This window comes from Nilaparvata lugens, chromosome 8, assembly GCF_014356525.2.
Source record: "Nilaparvata lugens isolate BPH chromosome 8, ASM1435652v1, whole genome shotgun sequence".
Classification (NCBI taxonomy): Eukaryota; Metazoa; Arthropoda; class Insecta; order Hemiptera; family Delphacidae; genus Nilaparvata; species Nilaparvata lugens.
Window position 1 is genome coordinate 25,898,555 of NC_052511.1, and position 19,552 is coordinate 25,918,106.

At 36.0% G+C, this 19,552-nt stretch overlaps 1 protein-coding gene across 4 annotated transcripts in view; it reads right to left on the reverse strand.

The window, feature by feature from the left end:
- LOC120352669 overlaps positions 1-5,602 on the reverse strand; it is a 357,141-nt gene extending 351,539 nt beyond the window's left edge. Inside the window, exons 1-2 of one of the 4 annotated variants that reach the window (XM_039434336.1) lie at positions 5,335-5,601; positions 2,055-2,249 (exon numbers count right to left, since the gene is read on the reverse strand). The gene's annotated coding sequence lies outside the window, so the exon portion shown is untranslated. Of the gene's footprint in view, positions 1-2,054; positions 2,344-5,334 lie in introns of all 4 variants that reach the window. The other 3 variants (XM_039434335.1, XM_039434334.1, XM_039434337.1) reach the window with 3 other exon arrangements.
- Positions 5,603-19,552: the final 13,950 nt, after the last annotated feature.

A 19,552-nucleotide genomic window follows, 5' to 3' on the forward strand; every position in this document is an offset into this window, starting at 1 on the left:
TTAAAAAAATTCAGTACACAGGTTCAGCTGAGGTGGAAGAATGTTGTTCGCCAAAGATACGCCGATATAGTAACAGGTGTTTTTCGAGATCAAATTGACATAATACGTTCAAATTTGGTACAGAGGTTCCGCTGAGGTCTACATACAGGCGAGCGAAGCGAGCCCGCTGATCTCATTTTTGGACGATTTAGTCGGGGGTCCAGGGGGCGGAGCCCCTGGCTAGACGGATATGGCGAGCGAAGCGAGCCTGACAGCTAGTTATGTATATTCATCTAAAACTGTATTTTGAGCTATCATATTATATAAGTGTATGAGCCAGTAGGCCTGTATATTGTAATCTGCATGAATAAAGCACTCAATTAATTAATCTATATTTGTACAGAAACGCGATGGAAGGCGAAATGCTTTCATGGCGTAATAGTCGGTACGTGAAAGATGTTTAAAGTTGACAAAATGATTTGGAACTGGCTATCATGTGAAGCCTGGATAATTCAGAAGCTTCAAATGAATCAATTCAGTGAGAAAGTTTGGCGCCAGTTGAGATACATTTATGGATGGGAGATGCACAACTTATCACATACTAATGAAATTTATGATCATCATTATTTTATTCATTATTCATGGAAATGGAAGGAACAACAGGCACAACCCAAAACTATTCAAAATATATACTATGTATTGACAAAAATTAATCATAACCTAACCCCACAATTCCAAATGCTACTAGACTTTATAGCTCAAATGGTCACTATTTTTATTGAAGATTGAAAATATTATGATGAGAGAAATAATTTGTTTTTTCTCTTGAAACAACAAAAAGCAGAATCCAATAAATCCTTGAATTGTGCATATACCTGTAAATTTTGCTTATAACCAGAAGTATAAAAGTAGAAGTATAAAAGTAGAAGTACAAAAGTAGAAGTAGAAAAGTATAGAAGTAGAAAAGCCTCACTCTTTAGGCGTCACATAGAAGTAGAATAGCCTCGCTCTTTAGGCGTCACATAGAAGTTTCACTCTTCCACTCTCTGCGTTTGCAAAAACCTGAGCGGAAATAGTTTTTATCTGTAATATTTAGTTACAGTCGGTTAGTAAATTGTTGATACATTGCACCCTGACCTTGTAGCGTAGTGAGAGTTGTTAAAAGATACGGCACGATCCAGCAGATTTATTAGAACTCATTTATTTAGAGGGAGAGCGAGAATAGCAGTTCCTCTCCTCATTCCCACGCTCATTATGTTTCGTGCAGTGCAACGTCCAGCACAAACTTTCCAGCTCTGCTAACTTTCCTCAGAATTTTCCTTATTCAACTCGGAATGAGAGTAGGGGGGATTCTTCTTTCTCGTGTTATCGCCTTTCTTCAGGGATCCATCTCACGCACAGAATCTTCTTCTTGATTTTTCTTCCTCCATGGTGAGATTCACTTCAATCAGTCAGCATTGGTTTAATGGGAAGCTCATTGATGTTTATCCATGAAGAAAGCAGACACTTCGAAGTGAATCTCAATGTTGAGCTCAATCTTTAAATCCCGAATCATCTTCGGAAAACTGAAGTGATTTATTTCTACCTGAATTGAAGCTTTGATCTCGAAGTCTGCGAAGACTTGACTTGAAGGCTTCCTTCCATTAAGATTTTATCGGGGTTCCTTTGTCCCTTCCATTCAAGTTGGAGTGTTTGAAATTGCAATGTTTCTTAGAGGAAGAATAAACTGGAAAATCTGGTAGAAGAAGGAATGCAACCTTTATTTTTTTAAATTTGGAAATCAGATGGAAATCAAAATTGAAAGATTGGTAAGATAAATAAAATTTGCTGCTCTTACCTACATCGCTACATCTATTAAATTTAACCGCGATTGAACGTTTATAATTTACTTCATCGCATTGTTGTCAGCTTTTCTAAAAGATTCTCGTGGCATCATTTATATAATGGGAGATGATAGTATCAAAACTCATTGTTTAGTCTCTGAATCACACATAAACAGTATTATTATAAGAATGACATTGTAACGATTTCTTTAAAAAATATGTTCAAATAGAATATAAAATAAGATATCTTACCTCTTCTATTGCTTATCCTGAATAATATCTCACAAGCACAACGATAATAGTACCTACAATAGTTATTTTCAACTCCACACTTCACTTTTAACAATAACTCTGTAATGTTGTCTTTATTAGAGTTTGATGTCTGAGTCTATGTCTTTGCTGTTTTTTTAGTAAATAATTACTGTTCTAAAACTGTCACTGTACTCCCTGTATTAACATTCAACGACTATCGCAATGTCTTTGAATATCCTTCATGTATTTATTTTCTTCAACTATGATACTTAGCAGACGATGGAAATTACTGTTGAGAAGCCGAAATATGATTTATAGGAGAACAATGAGGTTTATTAGGGGAACTAGTCGGAGAATAATAGGATTGTTTTTGAATATTGTAGATTGTAGTTAAAAAATAATTAATGAATTACTTCAAGTCAATATCATTTTCATGTTCCGATTATGAATGTCAGAGGAAATGAAAGAGGAATGAAAGAGCAAGTTCAGAACCTGATAAGGAGGAAGATTCTGAACCTATAATCTTCATTCTTATCTTCATTTGTGGAACAGAAGGTAACAATTTGGTAAATATAAAAGATATGAATGATATTATCAATCAAAAAACTAATGGGAAAATCTAGGAGGTGAAATCTTGATAGTGAAGGCTGAAGGTGAAAATCAATCATTTTGAGCGGAGTAGAAACTCATGGAGCAGTGATTCAAAAATCAATACTCGAGTCAAACATTATTAGCTAAAGCAAGAATAATCTCTTAAATGAGTCATTTCGTGTTGAAAAACACGTTACTATTCTGTACGCCATAAAGTTCAGTAGACAAATACGCATGTACTGTATCTACGACATAAAGTTTTAATTATGAAAAATGTGATGGGAGCTGCATGTAGTCATAATCATTCATTACGTTGTTGAGCCACATACAGTACATAGGTTTATAAATATTTACTGGGTACATGGGTCATTATAGCGTCCTTCCTATTCTGACATTTTCTATTTCCTCAGTAGACAGCAGAATTGTATTCCTCATGATTGGACAAATGTTCTTGTTTTGGAAATTCTAATTCCTCTGGAAATGTACGCTTTTCATAACAGAAATTATCTTAACATCAAAATCATTATTGAACTCTTCAACTTCTCGACACCATTACAGAATTGAAGTGACTTACAGAATCATTGTTCATTGTGAGAAGTTGAATTTGAGTGTAGTGTAACTTACGGGATTGATAAAAAAAGTTGTATTAATGTTTCCGTCTATGAAATGAATTTAATAATAGGAGAGGTACAGTTTTTTAAAAACAGAAACCGTATTGATATATTTGTAAAATTGATTACTATTTCACAATATTATTGCTCTTCCTTCGGAAACTCAACCTTTCTCAGAAATTTCAGACCTCAATAACATTCTCTGAGTTGAACAACTTATTCAATAGACCTACACATAGGTCTTTCATGGTTTTATCGAGAGGTTTAACATGTCGATATTTATTCATCGATATACTAGCTCTCTCCTGAAGTATTAACTACGTTTCCATTTTTTTTTAAATTGTTCTTTTTTTCTTTATGCAATCATATTCTCAAGCTTTTTCTTGGAGAAAAATTATCTAGCATTCTTTACGGAAATGAGCCTATATAATGTCTATTGATTCAACCTGTTTGTCATGATATCATCACTATTAATTTATTGGATTGTCGATCTTCATTCTTACTTTTCTCACAAGAGCTCTCATAATCTTTTCTTGTATTTTGTATTGGCGTTTTGTATTTTGAAGGAGTTTTTTGCTATTAAAAAAGTTTTGCTCAAATGATGGCCACAAGAGCCCTAATAGGCTTGGGTGATGCTATAGAGCTATTACGGAGTATCTGTTTGACTGTTGAGTTCAAACAGTAACTTTCAACGAGAGAGCATGTCATTAATCTAATCCAATAAGTTCGAAATGTGAGATCAACCACTCTAATAATTGATTCAAAATTTCGAAGAATACGTAATTCTCCTTTTCCACAACAATATAACAATCGATTTTTTTCTTAATATCCAGTTGTGAATTTTAATGGAATTGGTACGGATTGAGAAAAACCTATCAATTTGAGTTCAATTCTATAAATATATGTCATATACACTATCGTTTATCCATTATACATGTCTTGCGAAATTCGTAGCTGCAATTGAAATTTTAAAATAGGAAAATGCTTTGATGCAGCTTTTTAAGAGTAAATACAGGTCTGAATCATTTCAATTTTAGTAATGGAGTTTGCGTAATTTCTATCCCTATCATCAAAACTGCAGTCAACAAAAGCTATCATTAGTTATAGTTTGACTTGACTGCGAAATGCATTTGATGTTCTCTTTCGCTACTGCAATAGAACATTCAATTCATTTATTTGTTATCTTCATCAATAAGGGCATAGACCAATCACTACCTATGTTTATTTCTTTCAATTCTTCACAACTCGAAGTGAAAAAATATCAACTTTTGTTAAATTACGGTACAATAGATTGTTAACTTACATTTCTCTCTTATATTATTAAGTTATCTCAAAAAAGCTTGACATCACACGAAAAGATTGCCGCTATTCAGTCAGTACCTACTCATTGAACAGAAAATTCTATCGAATTACGTATGTGATTAATTTACATGCATAACTCCATATCAAATGACTAGGTATCAAGTCGCTTCAATTGATGTTAGGAAATTTCGAGTTTGATTGCATTTAATAGGATCATTGCATTTTCCAGTTTGATTTTCAATTTATTCTTCTCTTGTATTTTATGTCGACCATTTAATCCTTTCCGCAATATAAAATTCAACTATTACTATATTGACTTGAGGTTTGTCAAAAAATCCGTAATTTTTCAAGAGAATAAAAGTATATCGTGCATCAGTTAACATGTACTGTATGTGTAGACGTATTGTTTCCTTCTTTCAATGCTAAAAAGTGTTATGGTTTGATACTTTTTGTCTTTATAGCCTATTACTGTATTTTCAACGTATATCGGTATTGTTCAATATGTTCAGAATAATAAATTAGATTAGAAACCGTAGAATAAGATTATTGATTGGTTTTAGGAGTGGTTTTATTATTTAAGAGTTTGGGAAAGTGTATGTTTTATTTGTGTTCATTGATTATTTTCATATTGAGTTTATTCGGAGATGTTTTCGTTTTTTGCTGTGTTTTCAAAAAATGAAGGCATTATTCAGTTTTCTCAGCAGTTTTTGTCCGTTTCACTTTATAAGAAATTCACAAATCGGCTCGATGTAATTCTACCGCGTTGAGAAACTTACCTCCAAATATTACTATTTTGGCAAAAACATTTTTTGCCCGAGTGTCGCGAAAAAAATTCTCGACTGAAAACTTGCGAAGGGTGACACCGCCCTTTCGGAGTTCGAAGTTACGGCCCGGAAAGCTGGAGGGTCACTGAAACACCTACCTGTGGATTTCCAGGCTGCGCCCAAATTCGAAATTTCTCACGCCGCTCCAGAAATTTCCCTAACTGCACTAGAAATTCCCTGTTTCCTGAGAACTTTGTGAGTCACAAGAATGTGCGGAAAGGGAATCAAGCTCAGAACTTGCAAATCCGATAGTGTCCTCTGAGGGAAGTCTTTCTGACTTCTGTCCCTCTGATCGACGGTGGAGAAAAATACACTTGACAGAATTGCCTGTCAAGAGATAGCCTAACTCGAAGAGGTGTGAAAATCTGTAGATTTAATAACATGATGATTTTAAGATTGATTCGAATCAATAAAAATTATCATCAATCATGATAATTAATACAATTGACTTTAAATTGAATTTATTTGAGTATGTTTTTTTCAAATGAATAAAACTGGAATTGATTTTCATATTGAGTCTATAATATTACTATTCATATCTGAAACTGATCAGGTAAGTCCTGTGAATTCTGATACCAGACCTGCTGAGCCAGCCACTTCACTCGATATTAACTGAATAATAGTGTAACGTATAATAGATACACATATTCAGATACACATAAATATTCATATTGATGTAGGCAAGGCCTGCATGGACACTAATCATGTGGACCCGGTTGCCAGGGTAATCAACTGTTTATGAGAAAATAACTAGTAGATTTTTGAATTGGATTTTGATGAGAGATGTTCAAATATGTTTTATTTTATTTTGATCTTAATTAATATGTAAAATTTTAATAAACAAAGCGACAATTAAAAAGCACATCCACAACATTGGTGTCAGAAGTGAGATTGAATCCTTGAAAATTGTGCTTAAAAGTTGGTTGAAAAAAAATTGCATGAAAACAAGAGCAAGATCGAAAATGGAAATAGGAGCATTCAACGAGATGTTGAATTCACTTAAGGAAGGTATGCTAGAATTTATATCTGATATGGGACAAAACATAAAACAGGGATTTGAAAAAGGCATAGATTTAGTAAGGAAAGATATGAATGCTGTGAACAATAAAATAGAAGACTTGAGTAATAATTCAATTCAACAAAGGCAGCAAATTAAAAATGAATTAGAAGTTGTAAGGGGAGATATGAATCTTTTAAATAATACAATTGAGGTCTTGTCTAATAATACAAATGAACAAATTGCTGAAATGAACAATACAGTCAAGGTCTTGTCTAATAAGACAAATGAACAAATTTTAACAATCAATGCAAAATTAGGTAGGTTGGTGAATGAGATTAATGTTGATGGACATATATTCAATGATGGCATCAATAATGAGAAAACTTACAGTCATTATAAATGATGAGAGTAACCTTCCAACATTAGCTGCTAACAATACAATAGAGAAAAATAATGAAAAAAAAGTAAAACCACCAAATTACGATGGTCATTCTTCTTTTGTAACATTTTCAAATACAATCCGAAGCAGCGGCTAATTTAATAATTGGACCAATAAAGAGAAAACTGTACATTTGACGTTAGCCTTGACAGGGCAAGCTGCTAACCTGTTGAAAACTTTATCAAGTGAAAAGTTAGATTTTGATAAATTAATGTTAGCACTAGAACAACGCTATGGGGATGGCCACATACAGAACGTATACAGGTGTCAACTGGAAAGTCGTTCTCAAAGAAATGGTGAGGGTTTGCAAGAATTTGGAGCTGATGTAGAGCAGTTGGCTCAAATCGCTTATATCTCTGCACCAGTCGATATTTAACAATATTAAGCCACGCAAACATTCATAGATGGGATTCGTGATAACGAAATAAACAGGTGAATAAAACTCATTTAGATTCATTTTAGATGGTTGATTGGGAACCATCTTAATATGCGGTCTGCACTCACCCAAGCTCTGACATTGGATGCTGCTCAGAGAGCAGTTCATGCTGTACTACCAACTCGCCAGAGGACAGTACTAAATACGGATGAGGTGACACAAACTAACAAAAATTTAGAGTGTTGGCTGTGTGAAGAGAGTGGACATATACAATTATGGTGTCCGCAACAAAAACGTGAAAATCGATGTTCAAACTGTGGACATTCGGAGAGATACTGTAAATTTGTACCTACGAAAAATAAGTCAGTAGCAAAATCACTTAACAACACTGATCAGAAGGAAAACTAAATTCAGCTGACATTGGGAGGCTAATGTCAGCTGCTACCAATGAGACGTCAGAAGCAATTGGTAGTGTTACAATGATTAAAAGGAATGGGAACAGCTTACACACGAATGGGACAATTGAAGGGAAAGAGTGTTTGGTAACAATAATTGACTCAGGAGCAACATCATCAATCATACGTCCAGATTTAATTGATTGTTCAAAAGTTAAACAGATAGAAAGAAAATTTGTTCTTCAAACTGCTTCTGGAGAAAACGTCCCTGTACATGGAAAAGCTGACATTGTCTTGAATCTTGGTCGAAAGAGAATAAGAGCAACCGTTTTCGTTGCATCAATAATGGATGATTTCATTTTAGGCCTAGATCTTATGAGAGAGTATAAATTTGTAATTGATATCTCCAGGAATGTTATTAAATTTGATAATGAATATTTGCATTTAAATCATCACCAGGAAAACAAAACAATAGAACAGAAAGTTTGTAACAAAATAAGACTGTTTACAATAGAAGAGGAACTTATATACCACCTTTTTCTAGTACTGATCATGACAAAACCTGAAAGAATGTTGGAAAATGAGACAAACCTAATTGAGCCTAATCAGAGCATGTATAATAAAGGGTTGTTGACTGGACACTCAATTATTGGAAAAACTGAAACAATTCCCGTTTGCAAATGTTACTGAAGAACCGAAAGTGATAGAGAAAGGTAAGGCAGTGGCAAATTGTAATGATGTTGAAGTACTTGGAGAAAACAATAATAACAAAAGATTTAATAGAAGTTCCAATGAAGTTGAAAGGTGTATTAATCAATTACTAACTGATGGAGAACAATATGAATTATGACAGATGAAAATCGACAGTCAGCTCAACAAATGTTAAGAAAGAATATAGACATTTTTGCTTTTGAAGATGAAGATATGGGTTATACCAACCTCAATCACAGAATTGATACTGGAGATGCTCATCCAATAAAACAACGACCAAGAGGAGTACCATTTGCAAAAAGACAAGAAGAAGATGATATGTTGCAGAAGATGAAGGAACCGAACGTTATTGAAGAATCACACAGTCCTTGGTCATCACCAGTAGTTTTGGTTAAGAAAAAGGAAGGCAGTATGAGATTCTGTGTGGACTACAGAAAATTGAATGAAGTTACAAAGAAAGATAGTTACCCACTCCCTCGAACTAATGACAGTTTAGATACATTTTCCGGTTCCAAGTGGTTTTCTACACTTGATCTGAAAAGCGGGTATTGGCAGGTGGCATTACATCCTGATAATAAAGAAAAGACAGCATTTTCAACAGGGGAAGGTTTATGGCAGTTCAATGTCATGCCATTTGGTCTTACTAATGCACCAGCAACATTTGAGAGATTAATGGATATGGTGCTTCGTGGTCTGTCTTGGGAAGTATGCTTAGTCTATCTTGATGATATTATTGTAATGGGAAAGATATTTGAAGAACATCTGGATAACTTGGAAAAGGTATTTTCTAGACTAAAAACAGCTAACCTGAAACTATCTCCGAAGAAGTGTAACCTGTTTAGAACTGAAGTAAAATATCTAGGTCATATAGTCTCAAGAGAAGGCTTAGCTACTGACCCAGAAAAATTGAGTGCTGTTCAAAATTGGCCAATTCCAACAAATAAGTCTGAACTGAGAAGTTTTCTAGGATTGTGTACATATTACAGACCTTTTGTTCCCAACTATCATGATTTATCAAAACCTCTTACAGAATTGACTGAAGAAAAACGACAGTTTAATTGGACAGATAGAGTTTCAGAGTCTTTCGATAAATTGAAGAGTAATTTATGCTCAGCTCCAATTTTATCATATCCCATACCTGGAGGTACATTTGTAGTGGACACAGATGCTAGTAACAACGGTATTGGTGGAGTTTCATCACAAATTCAGAACAAGGAGGAGAAAGTGATGGCTTACTTTAGTAAAACCTTCAACAAAGCAGAAAGAAATTATTGTGTCACAAGAAAAGAATTATTGGCCGTAGTAGCAAGTTTAGAACATTTTCATAAATATCTCTATGATCAAGGGTTTATAGTAAGAACAGATCATTCTGCTTTACAATGGTTGTTCAACTTCAAGAATTTGGAAGGTCAGACAGCAGGTGGATGCAACGATTACAAGAATATAATTATATTATAAAACATCGAAGAGGCAAAGTACATGGTAATGCTGATGCGCTGTCAAGGAGACCATGTCTTCAGGACTGTAAATATTGTGAGAAAATTGAAAGTAAACAATCTCTGATAGTGAATGCAATTGGAAAAGAGTCTGACTATTATTGGAGTGATGCAATGCTCAGGAAAGACCAGATTAACGACAGCAACATTGGAGACTTGATTACTTTGAAAGAAGAGGGTAAGCGACCAGCTTGGGCTGAAATTTCACATGAAAGTGCTATCCACAAGAGCTATTGGGCTCAGTGGGATTCTTTGCAGGTTGTTAATGGAGTACTGTTTCGGAAATGGGAATCGGCAGATGGTCTTTCTATGATTCTACAAAAAGTCATACCCGATAGAAGGGTACCGGAAGTCTTAGAAGAGATTCATGGTGGTGCTTCTGGTGGTCATTTTGGAACTAATAAGATGCTAGAGAAGATACGGCAGCGCTACTATTGGGTCAATTCTAGAGCAGATATATAGAGTTGTGGTGTCGGCGCTGTGATACCTGTGCTGCAAGTAAAGGACCAGGGAAAAGGTAGGAAAGATGCAAAGATATGATGTGGGATCCCCTTTTGAAAGAATTGCTGTGGATATAGCTGGTCCGTTTCCAGTGACTACTAAAGGTAATAAAAATATCTGTTGGTGATTATTGATTACTTCACAAAGTGGCCAGAAGTATACCCCATTGCAAATCAAGAGGCCCAAACCGTTGCCAGGATGATAATAGATAATTGGATAAGTCGATTTGGAGTGCCATTAGAATTACATAGTGATCAAGGCAGAAATTTTGAATCAAATGTTTTTCAAGAAGTTTTCAAATTGTTAGGGATAAAAAACACATACAACCCCACTTCATCCACAACCTAATGGAATGGTAGAGCGTCATAATAAGACAGGGAATGCGCCAACTAGTCTCCCCGACAACTAGTCTCCCCGACAGTAAAGCTCCTTTTAAAACCACATTCGAGGGGATTTACTGACAGTGTCAACTGAGCTCCTGAGAGAGGAGCTTTACTGATGGGGAGACTAGTTGTCCTCAGCGTCCAAAGAGCTTAGTTGTCGTCTACGGTCCCAACAACTAGTCCCCTCTGAACCAGTAGGGAATTAACTGTTGGGGAGACTAGTTGACACTAGCGTGCAAGGAGCTTGGTTGTTGTCACCGAACCCGACAACCAAGCTCCTCGCTCGCTCTGAGTGCCGGAGTTTTCGCGAGTAAACTGACATATATATTTCATGCACTTACTCTATGGATTTCCTCAAATCATGCCTGGTTTTCCCAGTCATTCATAGCTTTTTTAACAGTTATATCATATTTTTCAAGAACCAATAGTTTGATATATATTTATTCTCATATTATTTTTATATTTGTTACTCTATATTTTCTATTTATTGCTCATTGATTTTTCATGTAATTATATTATTTTTGTGATTATTGAATGGTGTACCCTTCATTGATTACCCTATCTCCATGCATGACCAATCTTGTTATATTCTTTTTTATTGTTACTGTTGACATATTATTGAAATATCAACCAAGTGTATTCTTCACCAAATAAGTTGGATCAATCATACTTGGATTATTATACTTGGATATACTTGGATTATACTTGGATACTTATGATTGGAACAATCATAAGTTGGATAAAATAATACTTGGATTGAAAATAGATTTCCTGTTTAACATTATCCGATTAATACGCATTGATAAAAATCAAGATAATGTATTTTTGAAACAATTTTGGTTAGCAAAATCATTTTAAAAATCTTTCGCATGGCAATCCGTATATTAAGTATGTAGGCCTGAATCTGAAAAAAATCTGATCTTTCAGGAAATATTTTCTAACAATTGATTCAATTAAATTAATGCTGATTTCCACTTCTCTGTTTGTCCTTATCATCTCAGTAATATTATTTTATTTTATTCAAATGGAATTGATCACAGGTTTCTGTGCATGAACTAAATTGGTAGGTTTCAAGTCGATGTACATACATTCATTTTGTCTGGACCGGTGGCTGGCCATGTCTTGATTCTCTCTGATTTTTATTTTTTTTTCTTTTCATCGGAAAACCGATACTTTTTTCTCTCTATTTTTTTCATTTTACTTAAATTTCTTAACCACTTTGAAATTTTATTTTACAAAATATACGTTTATTCACTTTTCTTACGTTTATGTCTGATTGGGATATTGACGACCTTATAGGGTTTCACGATACAATCGAAGTAAATGATGTTTTCAGTTTTTTACCTCACCAGTCTGAGAGTGTTGGCGTGGAATTAAATATTCTACACACCAACATCAGAAGCATTAATAAAAATTTTGAGGAATTGGTGCACTACATAGGTAATATAAAGTTTCGCTTCAATGTGATTGCATTAACCGAGACGTGGATCACAGACGATGCTTGCTTCAATTATAACTTAGATGGTTACAATGTTTTTCATGCTAATAGTAAACACTCGAAATGTGATGGATTATGCTTGTTCATTGAAAATAATATCAAAACTGAGCTTATTAATGTCCATATTGAGGAAGCTAACTGTATTGGTATGGCTTGCTGGATTAATGATGTGAAATATTTAATAATTATTACAATATATCGTTCTCCATCCCTCAACTTAAAAACTTTTATCGAAACTCTAGACGAATTTCTGAAGAGTATGAAAGATATTTACAACATAATAGTATTGGGTGATATGAATTTAAATATTCTTGCTAATAATAGCCTTTCAAATGAATATTTGAGCACAATGCATATTAATGGTTTCAAATCTTTTATCAATAAACCAACTAGGTCTGTAAATGGCATCAGTACTTGTATCGATCACATATTTTACAAGGGAGGAGAGAATAATAATAATAATAATGTTGTTAGAGGGACTATTCTGAAAACAAATATTACGGACCATTTTAGTGTTTCGCTGCATTTCAATAGGAATATTAATGAGGAACCAGCACATATCGATGTAGGACCAAAAAGCATAATTGATTATGTGAATCTAATCTCTGATTTACAAAAAGAATCATGGGAAGAGATATATGATTCAATGGATATTGACGAGATGGTGGACTACTTTGTTAAAAAACTAACAGACCTAACTCATGCTAAAACTAAAACCATAAAAATAAGTAACAAGAAAAAACCTATAAAAAAATGGATTACTCCAGCCTTAGTCGCGTCAATACGGGAGAGAGATAAATTACATAGAAAGTTATTAAAAAAACCCCAATAACTTAGAATTGATAAATCAATATAAGAGATACAGAAATACACTCAATACTCTGATAAAAAAAGCAAGATTGATTATTTTAACTGTAAATTCGAGGAACACAAAAACGATAATAAAAAAACCTGGAAATACATTAATGAACTACGGTACTCGACTTGAAAAAAAATTCAAAATCAATAAATCTAGATGCTACTACTCTTAATAAATATTTCGCTGGTGTTGGAGAATCGTTTGCTAAAAAGATAACCGATAATACAGACAATATAGAGATTCCCAAGTCAATAGCAAATCCTAATGTAAAAAGTATCTTCCTCATTCCCACAAACGATTATGAAATAGAGTTATTAATAGATCAACTCAAGAATAAATTTACACCAGGTGTTGATAACTTTATAGGACCTTTCCTCAAAAAAATATCACCCTCTATAACCTCACCTTTAGTTCATATATTTAACAAATGTTCAAGCAAAGGATATTTCCCTAAAAAAATCAAAGAAGCTAAAATTATACCATTACCAAAAACTGGAGACCTTGGAAACCCGGATAGTTACAGACCGATTAGTTTAATGAGTAATATTTCTAAAATACTGGAAAAAATTTTGAAAATCAGATTAATGAGTTTCCTAGATAAACATAAAATCATTGACAACAATCAATATGGTTTCATAGCAAATAGTTCAACCAAAGATGCGGTAATCCATCTCAACAATATAATTTTTGATAACTTTAATAGAAACAAAAAACACTGGCTATTTTTATGGACTTATCCAAGGCCTTTGATACAGTTCCTCACAACATACTCCTCTATAAACTGGACAGGGTGGGTGTAAGAGGTTCTGTGAATAAGTTATTCTCAAGTGACTTGTCGAATAGGAAACAGTATCTCACTTTGAATGGACAGACAGACATCAGTTACACCTCTCAGTTCGGTACTCCTCAAGGGACAGTACTATCCCCGATTTTGTTTCTCATCTATGTAAACGACCTGTTAAAATTAAATCTTGAAAATTGTACTATTTTATCTTTCGCCGACGATACAACTTTGATTTTTAGCAGAGACTCATGGGAAGAAACGTTCAAAGTTGCAAATAATGGTTTGAAAATAGTTCAACAATGGCTTGAAGATCATATACTAACCCTAAATGCAAAGAAAACTAAATATATAACTTTCTCACCCACCGTAATTGGTCAACCATCAATAGATCTTGAACTTTCTATAGAAAAATCAAAGAAAAATAACAATGGCACCCAAATAATGAATGAGGTCGCCCACGAAATTATACCTTTGGAAAGAGTGCAATCTATAAAATATCTTGGTATTTTTGTAGATCGGCATATCAAATGGAACATTCACCTAGAGTACCTCTGTGCAAAATTGAAATATCTCATCTATATTTTCTATAAAATAAATAAAATTAAAAACCGGGAGATAATAAGAAAAATTTATTTTGCATATGCACATTCCTTATTCCAATATATCATTGAGGTGTGGGGTGGAGCTTTTGATACACACTTGAGAAAACTGTTTGTCCTCCAAAAACATATTATAAGAGCAGCTCTAGGGAGACCACGTTTGTACCCAAGCCGAGATATTTTTATTGAACTTGATGTACCAACATTAAGGCAAACGTTCATGAAAACCGTAATACTCTATATAAACAAGAATCACTCTCTATTTTCAGCTCGCACTACCCCTTACAATATGCGAGTAAATCATTTCAATAGATACAATGTGCATTTGATCAAGCTCACTACATGTAGGCATCAATTATTGTAATATTGTAATTTTGTTTTGGCAATAAATTTCAATTTCAATTTCAAAATTTCAATTTCAATTTCAAATTTCAATTTCAATTTCAATCAGTGATATACAGCAGTGATCATTAAACATTTGGAAATAATACGTTCCCGAGATTTATTTAAATTATCCAGGACCAGCACATCTGATTTGAAGAACTCAAAGGTCATAGTATTAAGTTGCAGCAGCAATATAAATTGATAGAATTTATGAGGTATTCTGATAGAGTGTCGCCTTTGATTCCGCTCAATATCATTTTTCATTGCTGACCACTTTGGTGAATAGTGGCGAGTGGCGTTGGTGGCGATACCGCATTGTCTAGTATGATAATCAGAGCCCTTATATCTGTCTACCTCTACTGCATTTTTATCTGTGGAGTCCACCAAATCAGTCACAAAAACTGTGAACTGTTAAAGCGGCTGACGTTTGCAGCCAGCGAAAGCAAATAAATGTTTGAGCTCCTAGAAGAGCTGGTAAGAAACTGGTACTATTGTTCTTTCAGGAGTCACGAAAAATACTATATATATTCAAAAATCTCTGCTCCACCGACTGCGGCCAAGCAGGGCACACGTTATGAGAAAAAAACGTTACATCGTCTAGCACCTTATCAAGGAAATCTGGATATTGGAGACCAACATCCCTAAGGGGGGGATAGTGATGTAGGCAAGGCCTGCATAGACACTAATCATGTGGACCCGGTTGCCAGGGTGATTGTTTTTGGTAACGAACTGTTTATGAGAAAATAACTAGTAGAGTTTTAAGTTGGATTTTGATGAGAGATGTTCAAATATGTTTTATTCTATTTTGATCTTACTTAATATGTAAACTTTTAATAAATGAAGTGACAATCAAAAAGCACATCTACAACAATATTGTGTATTATTATAGCATGCATGAATTTCTATAAAATTATAAAGCAATTTCCTGCTCATCTCCAAATCAATAATTCAATCATTCAGTTTCAAAATAGCTCCCCGATGGTTTGGATGATCAGAAGCCCGCCAAAAACTGAAGGTGTAAGTAGGTTCTCTCATCTTTCATCTCTCAGTCTCATTTCCCTTACACAATCTAAATCTCACGTGGGTATCAGCTTTAGAAAAAAAATAAATCCCTAAAAAAATGTCATTGAGAATTTTAATTCACACAACTATTCTCAAATTTCTAAAGCTCTAGAAATTCGATCATTCCATTTTACTTTTCTTGGCCTCTTATTCTTTTTGGGTGTGGTGTTGCTGATAGAGCCTATACTCAAAAACTGTATATATATTTGTATTCCATCTGTGTATTATTTTGTATTGCTTATTGTTTGCATATTGAACCCTCGCAGGCCAGTAACCTTGCACTCCCCTATTGCTTCCCATTCTGTTACCATTGTCCAAGCTCCTTTCTTCCAAGTCTGTCGCACCAACACATACCTGCATAGTATTTCCACCCCTCACAACTCACATCCATTCCTCCTTTGTCTCACTCTTTACACTCCCACTCTCTCTCCTATTCTTGTAACTTGCACCTCCCTTTCCCTCTAATAGATATTAGACCTTCCACGACAGTCGAGTTGCAAGATTCCTATCGAAAACACGTGCTAACCGAAAGTCTCCTGTAGCTGGCCTGCCAATGTGATTGTACCATATTATTTGTAGTTTTATTTATTGGAGTCTCATTCAAATATAAACGTAGTTATTCAATAGTATACACCCATACTTCTACAGTGGTGACCCCGACGTGATCTGAAATTTTAAGTGTCACCTATTTCTAGTTTTGTCATTTTGCTACCTGTCACGCCGCTTATCGTCGTGCCGCGCTGTGTATCTGTATCCGTGTCCGTCTGTATCTGTATCCGTGTCCATCCATATCAGTATCCGTATCATATTTCCCACGACCTGTGGACTTTGCCGGTTTGTGTGTGGTCTCCAGTAGTGTTGTATCGGTTCTGTCACACTTTCAACTATGGCAGATGAAGCAGCAGCATCTGTCAATGAATCGCAGTGAGGATCCTACCATTCTGGCCAGCAGATCCTGAACTTTGGTTTGCTCAAATTGAAAATCAATTCACATTGTTGCTTCACCTAGTTGCTTCAGAGTCAGAGGACAGTTTGACCTCCTATGGTGTTTTGATCAATCCAGGCAAGTGTAAATTAGGAGCAAACAGTGTAAAGTTCCTAGGATACTGTGTGTCAGGAGAAGGCACAAAGCCCTTAGCAGATAAAGTTGAAGCTTTACTATCATATCCCAAGCCTACAACAGCCAAGGAGTTGAGAAGGTTCACAGGGATGTTGAACTTCTACCGCCGGTTCCTCCCCAATGCTGCATCCCAGCAAAGCCCTCCCAATGATTTGCTGAAGGACAAGGTGAAAGGCAACTCACCTATCAATTGGACAGAAGACAGTGAAAAAGCATTCCAGCAGTGTAAGCAGAGCCTCAGTTATGCAGCATTACTTGCTCATCCTATCCCAGGTGCCCACCTCGCCATCATGTCAGATGCCTCAGATTATGCAGTGGGAGCAGTGCTGCAGAAAAATTCAGGAAACAATTGGCAACCACTCTCATTCTTTTCGAAAAAGCTAAGTCCTGCTCAACAGAAATACAGTGCCTATGACAAGGAGCTAACCGCAATATACTTGGCCATCAAATACTTCCAACACATGGTGGAGGGCAGGGACTTCACTATCTACACTGATCAAAAGCCACTGACCTTTGCCTACCAACAGAAACCAGAAAAGTGTTCACCTCGCCAATTCTGCCACTTGGAGTACATAGGTCAGTACACTACTGACATCCGACATATCTCTGGTTGTGACAATGTAGTAGCTGACTCTCTCTCCAGAATCAATGAACTCTCCACATCTTTGGATTATGAAGCTCTGGCCAAGGCACAAATCCATGATGAAGAGGTTCAGCATTTTTTGAAGCCTGACTCTGTCATCAAGCTGGAAAGGGTCTCAATACCTGGTCTGAAAACCTTATTGCTATGTGACTGCTCAACATCCACACCTCGCCCTTTTGTCACCAAGGACTCCAGATGGGCTGCATTTAATGCAGTGCATGGACTTTCATATCCAGTAAGGAATGCTACAGTCCAACTGGCCACACAACATTTCATCTGGCCATCCATGAAAGCAGACTGCCGAAATTGGGCCATAGCCTGTCTATCTTGTCAGAAATCAAAAGTGACAAGACACAATTGGCCATCAGTGGGTACATTCACTGCTCCATCTGCAAGATTTGAACATGTTCACATCGATTTGATAGGACCATTGCCTATTTCAGAAGGATATAGATATTGCCTCACATGTGTTGACAGATTACCCCGCTGGCCAGAGGTTGTCCCTTTGAAGAATATTGAGGCTGAAACTGTAGCTAGAGCCCTGTTCACTACTTGGATCTCTCGCTTTGGCACACCCCTCCGCATCACAACTGATCAAGGCCGACAATTTGAATCCAACTTATTCCTGCACCTTGGAAACCTTTTTGGAACCACCCACTTCAGGACCACTGCATATCATCCATCAGCAAATGGCTTGGTTAAAAGGCTCCACCGTCAGCTCAAGGCAGCAATCAGTTGTCATGCAAATGAACGTTGGACTGAAATACTGCCAGCTATTCTCCTTGGCATACAAGCAGCTTGGCGTGAAGATTTCAAGGCATCTACTGCAGAAATGGTTTATGGCCAGGTTCTTCGCCTTCCTGGAGAGTTTCTAATACCAAACCTCCCAACTGGTCATACACATCCATCAACATTTGTGACCAACCTTCGAAGTTATTTCAATGCTCTTAGACCAGTGAAGGGTACATGCCATGGGGAGCGAATGCCATTTGTCTTCAAGGACCTTGCCACATGTCAGCACATCTTTGTTCGGACTGACACTTCAAAAGGTGCACTGGAACCACCATACTCTGGGCCACACTTGGTCATCAGCCAAACTGAAAAAACTGCAGTAGTGCAAATCCAGGGTTCTGACATTACCATCTCAATGGATCGCCTCAAGCCAGCCTTCATCATGGCAGATGATGATCAGCCAATCAGCATCAGCCAAACGATTCCCCCTGCAACAGCCAGCCCTCTACCTGATGCCATCCAGGATCCACTGCCAGATTCTGACACTCCAGCAGTAACTACCAGAAGTGGTCATCGGGTGCACTTCCCAGATTGCTTGCAAGCTGGTGTTTCGTGATTTGTGTTGTGAAATTGTGTAGTATCTCTAGCCAAATCACTGGCAAGGGGGTACTATGGTGTTGCTGATAGAGCCTGGTCTGGCCAGAGAATTCGAACTGTAGCGCCAAAATCCCAGACTGCAGTTCTGCCAATAGCAGGCTTGTTTGCGCCAGCGCAGATCGTCCTGCTGTTTTGGCCTTGTCGTTGTTAAAAGCCCAGTATCTTGTCTAGTCACCCCGTCTTGTTGTGCAAGGCCGAGTTTGTATTTTGTCATGTAATTTCGATCGGAAATTTCTTGTAAATGATTGTTTGAGTGTTGTGTGTGTGAATTATGAATATAACAGCGTAAATAGTATTGAATTGAATTAATTTGAATCGGATTTGAATTTATAAAGAATCCAGTTTGAGCTTTGTTCGAAACACAGTGCATGACCTGCAAGTTGAACACAGAATCAATGCGAAAAGGCAGCCCAGAAGCAAACCTGTCTTTTTCCCAGATTTCATCCCACCCTGAACCTGATCAAAACACCTAATAAAGGCTTCGATGGGCAAGTAGTCAAGATTAGATTAAATCTGGTGAGTTTTTGCTCT